This window comes from Ostrinia nubilalis, chromosome W (assembly GCF_963855985.1).
Source record: "Ostrinia nubilalis chromosome W, ilOstNubi1.1, whole genome shotgun sequence".
NCBI lineage: Eukaryota > Metazoa > Arthropoda > Insecta > Lepidoptera > Crambidae > Ostrinia > Ostrinia nubilalis.
The window spans coordinates 9,570,578-9,578,406 of NC_087118.1; the positions used below are offsets into that span (position 1 = coordinate 9,570,578).

Here is a 7,829-nt window from a genome sequence, read left to right on the forward strand (position 1 = left end):
CTGTCGAGCTTGAAGAGGTAAGTATATAGCTACGACTGTTTTCCTTAGGCCATTAGTTTAACCACCAAGGCCAGGTTATTTTATAAGTTTTTAAAGTGGATTTTTGCCAGGTATGTTTTAGGAACGATACCTTATTACCCCCAACTCAACATAGTAAAAAATTACATGTTACCTGAACCTGACGTGGAGGTCACCATGTGGTAAGAACATGGTGGAGATTCTGTATTTTGAGGGTCGGCCTCGAGCCCTGCTAAGAAAAGCCAGAAAGGTCACTTCGAGGTGCTAAGCAGGTACCTTTTGCTGTGGTGAGAAACGGGACAGCAAAGATTTAGCCTAGTTTACCACCATAGCCACCCTGGTTGAAGTCGTTGCAAAGGCTGCTGGTGAATATCTGTGGGGTCTCTGGATATTCAGTTTCCCGAACTTTTGGAATATATACCTTTGGATTTGAACCCAGGAGATGCCACTAAGTAGGTTGTTTTCCGCGTAAATCGACCTAGATCGTTAGATAAATTTGATTGAATCGACCTGGGAGATAATATTTTGCGCTGTCAGAGCTATTTTTACCCGACTGAACCGAAAGGAGGTGATGTTTTTCAAGTTGAAAAGTTAGAGAGACAGTTCCAATAGAGGCTCTGAATGTGCCCCTTCCTCCCTTAGTTTCGAGTATAGGCTATGCTTTGATTGTCCGATAGCAAAATTAGTGAACGCACATGAAATGAATGAAAGAATGAGAAATCCCCCATTGCTGATTATGATTTCTGATATTTTGTAGACATCCAGATGGTTGTTAAGAGATGCTGAGCTGGAGTCTTGTGTATTGGATCGGTTGTGTGGGGTCGAGTTGTGATGAGCCCTCACTGGAGATCAAGCTTGCCATTATATTAGGCACTTGTTGAGTCGTATAGATTTCGTATTTACCGACAAAACCCTTAGAGATGACGACTTGTTGAACCTGAGTTCACGTAATTGACAAGGTTTAGTGTTCCAGAAGATAAAATGTTACACACTAGCCTTCCGTTCTAGTAGTTGCTGTCTCGTCTGGTTTGTCAAAGGTGACGAGGTTTAGTAAGTAGTTTGTGATTGTATCAATGTTTTTCGGTATGCAGTAGAGAACGAGAGATTGATAATTTTAGGGTACCTTGACAAGACATGCGGAGAGGCCGGCGGTGTCTCTGTGATCGGTATCTGCATCCAGATTTAGAATTTAGCATTCAACTACTTCAGATCGGATCAATACTTACATAATTGTATCTACTGATAGGTTGTTTGGTCTGTCCTTCTTGCGAAGGGATATTGTGAGGAGCAGGCTCATGCTGAGCGGTGCCTTATCTGGTAATTTCAGCACCTGTTTTAACAGGATTTCGGTTTATTTGGTCAGCGTTAGACAGTCAAGAGTGTTAAGACGCTGAATAAAGCACGGCGTTGAAGGGACAAGCACCGGCTTGGAGGTGAATGGCAGACGCATCCCTGGAACCATTGTCAGGTAACAGGTTGACCTCCGCAGTCTGATGACGCCTGCCACTGCCCAAGATACGCTCAAAGGCAGCCTCCGTAGAATTTGCTGAGTGGAAAGTCACTTGACTTTGCTATTCTTATTTGGTCAGCGCTAGACAGTCAAGAGTGTTAAGACGCTGAATAAAGCACGGTGTTGCAGGTGCAGGGGCAAGCACCGGCTTGGAGGTGAATGGCAGACGCATCCCTGGAACCATTGTCAGGTAAAAGGTTGACCTCCACATAGGGTTGCCAGGCGTCCGGCTTTAGCCGGACATGTTTGGCTTTTTAGGGACTTGTCCGGCCAAATATTGCCTTGTCCGGCCTGTCCGGCTTTTGTTAGGCTTTTTATTTGGTTGCCGCGCCAGGCGAAAGTCGAGCCACAGAATCATATAAAGCGCACGCATCAGGATGTTGGATCGGCGTTTACCCGTGGTCCCCCCAACATGTCCCCCTGGTGGGTCCACGGGTATTTTTTTTTACCCGTTGTCCCACCGTTCTGCACAGTGTTTGCCAGTGGGTCTACGGGTAATTTATTTTAACCATGGTCCCACCGCACTAAGTGGCAAACATTGCTTGTCACCTAGCCTAGGTATCTATAATATTATAAAAAAATCTATAATTAATATAGAAAATAATTATAGGTAGGTACGGCACTATAATATCTTTATACTATCTTCACATCACACATGTGGGTTAAAGTCACTCATATCCTTCTCGGCGTTTGATATTTCATCCCAGACATAGGTGACATGCAATGTTTGCCATTTAGTGCGGTGGGACCATGGTTAAAATAAATTACCCGTAGACCCACTGGCAAACACTGTTCAGAACGGTGGGACAACGGGTAAAAAAAATTACCCGTGGACCCACCAGGGGGACATGTTGGGGGGGGACCACGGGTAAACGCCGTGTTGGATAGTAACCGATGATGATAGTACTCACTCATGAACTGACACTAATTGCACCCCCCCCCCCCCCCCCCCCCCCGGTCACCCGGTCACATGTCCGGCTTTTAGGGTAAAATGTCCGGCCAAATGAAGCACAAAGTCCGGCTTTTGTGATTTTAGACCTGGCAACCCTACCTCCACAGAATGATGACGCCTGCCAGTGCCCAAGATAGGTACGCTCAAAGGCAGCTTCCATAGAATTTGCTGAGTGGATGGTCATTTGACTTATTGGTCGTCAAGGGGACCTGAAGGGACTGATTTGGAATCCTTGGCTTTTTGTTTTATCAGTATTTGACGATTTGTAAGAACTAATTTAATCAGTCTAAGCAAATAAAGATATTATTATGTTTTGATTTTGCTTGAAGTGATCGGCTAGAGAACCAAGGTCGGATTATTTTTTAGATATCACCAGTACGAGCACAGGGTGATTTTGTCGAACAAAAATCCAGCACTGGGAGGGTGCTCCTCGCACAATGCTTATTAGGAATTTTAGCCAGGATACGTTCGTGACATGTTCAAATTCAAATTCAAAAACGTTTATTGCATGTCATATTACAATTTATATGTTGTTGCAAAATAGAAGTATACATGTTCGATGCACTTAGCACATTTTGTCATACTTATTAAGCTTCTTGATTTGCAAAAAACATTAGAATTTAATAATTCAAGCTGTAAGCTGGCTCAGTGTTGGGGGTGGCCACCCAGCCTACTAATAGTTGTAGTTTAAAGTGCTTTGTTGGTGTGGTAAAGCATTTGTAGGTGCTTTATTTTATGAGCACAATGAGCCTTTTTAAATGGGTATTTATTAAGAAACTCGTACCAGAAAGAGTTATCGTTCGATTGTGGTGATGCTAACAACGTATTTTGATTGGTAATGTTTGCGATTGGGGCTGACGGGGCCGCCGTTAAAATTGTATAAGATGGTTGTGGGTACGTTATTCAATCTATTTATACAATATAGAGATTCGCGAGAATGCTCATTTGATCGAAAAGAGTGTTAAAGCTATCAGAATCCCACGTACCTCGTTTCATCCGTTTTGAATCTCGCCGGGGTCCGAGTTTCTCCGGTATCCGACGCTCTGGGTCCACCTGCTCGTCGTCCGGAAGACACTCGTCCCCTTTGGCGCCAACCACCATCACGTACATGTCGTTCGCGGTCACACACGCGCGGTCAATTGCACTTTTTAATTTTAAACTTAGTATAAGAACGTTGAGAAATAAATTATTTCAGTAAAAATCTGAGCAGAGTTTCTGCTTACGATGTTGCTAGTTTGGAAGTTAAAGACGCTATGGAGAACTCCGAGCAAGCTCGCCCCCAGGTGACTAAAATGGCGGCAAACGGAAGTAAGTCAAATCAATTCCTATTAAATAATTGCGGAAATGACGTCATTTAAGGTATAAAATGGTAAAAAACTACACTGGAAGTAGACGCATCTCTCACCAGATGCTGTGCATCGTCACATGCCGAATAATAATAAATTTTGATCACATAAACATGGATCTAACTAACATTGATAATTTAATAAAAAGCCAAAATCCGTTAAACATCGAAAAATGCGCAGCAGCTGCTTATTGTAGTGGTTGGGTTATTAAAACAATTTATAAAAATATTGGTTATTGTGAAATGTGTAAAAGTGATTTAGAAGGGGATGGTGAAGAAATCTATTCACAATTTATAACTATGAAAAAATATTCAGAAAAATGCAATCTTCACTATCCCAATAAACATTTGCTGGAATGCCTATTGCATATAGAAGAAATCACATTGTTAATTTTATCAACACAGTGTGAATCGGATCAAATATCCGAATATATAAAATTGGTAACCACTTCTCTTGTAACACTAAAGAAGATTGGCAGAAACCTATGTAGTGTTGGTACCGTCTTTAGACGGAGTGTACGACAATGAAAATATTACCAATTTCTTTGTCTTAATTTAAACAACAAAAAATGTAATCATACCATATTTCTACAACTTCAGAATAAAAAGATAAATTCAATGTTATGATAATATGGAACAAGGTTAACAAAACGCTTTGAAGGTTAACAGAACGCTTAAACATGGAGAACAAAACGTTTTAAATGTCAATTGTCATTTTTTGACATGTGTAATCTGACTGATAATACAGTGAAAAATAAATGAAATGCTGAATATTAAATTGTTTTAAACAACGAAAAGTCATCAATTAAGATTATCGTTTTATCTTCTATTCAGGATGATTTTAAAGGCAGTTACTTTCTGCTGGATTGATGCTCATTAGATAATAGTTACGCATCGCGAAAGTGCTCGCTGAACAACATTGCTGACCATGAAAATACAAAAATACAGAACGAATAACGTATTATTTCATTTGCCGATAGAACCAGGACCTGTTACATAGCACAGGCAAGCGTTATCTTCGAATGAATAGATGATATTACACATGTGATGGTTACATTAATCTATCCTACTCATTTATCAATGAAGAACCGCAATTTCCAAGCTGAAAGGGCCCGAAACGTGACTAAAGCCACTAAGACCCGACTGGTCAAAACTCTTGCGTTTCCCATGCGAAATTGAGAAGAAAAAGATAGATGCACTAAAGATTTATTGCTGTAGGAAAATGCTTGGAATATCATGGACTGAATTTCGCACAAAATATTCTATACTCTAAAAACTTGGTATCAATCAACGTCTATCTGATGTTAGTGCAAGCGCGTATTCTTTTCGTAACACAAGTGGAGATGTAACACCGTCTCCATATAGCAGCTTGTGGTGCAGGGCAAGTCACACTCACATGCGTTCATGCGATAGTCAGACCTGATCCAAACTGCAGTGAGACATAATAAGGCGAGACACCCACAATAATTGACATACCTACCTGATGACCACAACCATTGTCAAGAGTATATGACAACTGAGAATAAGAAGAACGGAATGAAAATTGACCGACCTGATGACCATAACCATTATCAGAGTAGGTATAACAACTGAGAATAAGAAGAACGGAATGAAATATCATTTATTATTTGTAATGAATTTTCGAATATTTGGAAAAACACATCAACTAGCTGAAACTAACACCAAATGAGTATGATCAGATACTCTGATGAATTTCGATCTCTATGGAAACATAACATGTGTATGTATGTAAGTTATCTTAATATAATTATATTTTTTTCTTGATTGTTTTTTATTTTACAATAATTATTATAATTTTTCCTAAATCAGAGATATTCTTTATTTTTCTTAAGATTATTAGTTATAAACATTCATAAGATAGACAAGGCATTAATGGGGAACTTTTATTCAAGTCAACATAATAATGCTATTAAGAAGGTTAATCAATAAAAACAAAAGTTAAAATCAATACCCTGATTTATTCAGTATTCATTCTTACAAGAATTCCATTTAACACTTGTGCAGGTGGTGAAATATTGTCTAAGTGACGAGCATAGGCTAGATACCACACGATACTCATCACGTGTGAACAACACCCTACTGTCCTCAAACCCACAATGCAGTTGCAACAATACCCTATAATGGCACACCTACCCTCTTGAGTCCTGTCAAGTGTTATAAAAACAAAATATATTTTTCTTGAAATGTGCCGAGATTTTATTTTGCCTCTAATTAAAATTGGGGCTTCTCCTGTCACGATTAACGTGAACTTCTCGTTACTAATATACTTAAACTTTAAAATAAACTAAACATTGTCCATAAAAATATTAAACCTAAAAATAAAACCTTACTTGCTAATATAAACACTACTTACTTAAACTATAAACTATACATAATTAAATACTAAATAAAACTAAACATAATACTAACTTTCAAACAAAATCCTAATCCATACGTCATTTAAATGTGCATCGAAATGTTACTGCGCTGTTCTCGCTATTAAAATCGTACGGGTTATTTGGTGTTTTGTTTACCGCGTCTCAAAGTAAAAAACTGCCGTGAGGATCGCACCGGCGGCGCCACGCAGACTAGTTCGGCGGCCGAGACGAGTGCGGTCGTCCCTACTGCATTGAATGCAAACCTATTTCACGCTCGACTGATTTCTCAAGTCGTTCATAAGCGATTTACTATTTTCGCATACTTCTATTAGTGCTAGTAACACTTTACTACTGCAAGATCAGTGTTAATTATAATTATTTCAACCCCTTGACCGGGTAAGTAATGCATACCTATAAATTAGAAAGTAAGTTAGTTTTTGTGCATGACCTTTACATGACCTTCGCATAGGGCGTGTTAGATATTTGGTTTATTCTGCAATTAATACTATTACTATGATTGTAGTTAGTGTGTAGTAATAATTAATTAGTGTAATTAAGAAACAATACTTAAGAAATTATGTACTTCTTGCATTTATTGTCAGTACATAGCACTCACTATGGGTGTAAATTCGATAAATGCTTAAATAAATATTAATTTAGTGGTATTAATAATAATACAAATTAATTACTACGTTTCTTAGGTATTTATTTCCTTAGATTGTATTGTAAAGATGTTTATTTTAATTTTAGATGCAAAGATTGCGTAGTTCCTTCTCGCTTAAAATTTAGCCATTATTATTAGTTAGTTTAATTCCTATCAAAAAGTCCTTTCTGCTTTCTTTTGCCATTAACCGTGACTGCCACATCGCGATTTCTAATTAGTAGTATTAGTTCCTAAGCAGTTCGCAGTTTTGTTGGCCAGATAACGGAAGTTCGCGTTCATGTTGCAGTCACGGTGAAAAGTCGGACATTTTACTAAGTGCCTAATACTCGGTGTTCCAGGGTTTTTATGCCGGGCATAATATTAAGGGCAGACTACACCACGCTCAAGCAAGGAAGAAGCCAACTGAAGCTGTCAAACACCTACCTCAGGCCAGTGTTGGAACTACTTAACCGTCCCGGTGATACCAAATTACTTTTAATAAGAAAGAACCTGACCCTGAGACTATTTAATTTTAGATTTTTATTATTAAGAGATAATTGCAGAAGTTCAATAAACTTATTATTTTGTTTTCGTTCCGTTTCATTAATTACAACGTAACAAGTGGCGCCCATTCTCGCGGTTCTTGAGGTAATTTGGTAGTAACGGGTCGTAAATACTTTTTAGTTTTCTCGGTGCTGGTAGTAGTTACTTGGTGAATGGTATTTGTAAAACGATTTTGTTCGAGTCTACGCTAACAATTTCAGATGGTGAGTAATTTTTATTTATTCTGTATTTAGCTTAAATTAACTACTTTTACTGTAATACCTTAATGGATTGTTATACTCACGATCTGAAATTTGTATAAATTTTGCCAATAAATTTTTTTGCCAATCTTTTTAATATTCTTGACTACTCTTCTCACAATACTTTTAATTAAATTAACGGAATCGTTCTGTCACATAGCTGATTGATGTAACAGAATG

At 38.4% G+C, this 7,829-nt stretch overlaps 2 long non-coding RNA genes across 2 annotated transcripts; one reads left to right on the forward strand and one right to left on the reverse strand.

Moving 5' to 3' along the window:
• Window positions 1-1,280: 1,280 nt before the first annotated feature.
• Window positions 1,281-5,645, reverse strand: LOC135086446 (uncharacterized). The gene is made up of 2 exons (XR_010260481.1): window positions 2,580-5,645; window positions 1,281-1,731 (listed from the first exon to the last, which is right to left on the reverse strand). It is a non-coding gene; the product is annotated as an uncharacterized LOC135086446 (long non-coding RNA).
• A 197-nt stretch (window positions 5,646-5,842) lies between these two features.
• Window positions 5,843-7,435, forward strand: LOC135086368 (uncharacterized). The gene is made up of 2 exons (XR_010260449.1): window positions 5,843-6,599; window positions 7,206-7,435. It is a non-coding gene; the product is annotated as an uncharacterized LOC135086368 (long non-coding RNA).
• Window positions 7,436-7,829: the final 394 nt, after the last annotated feature.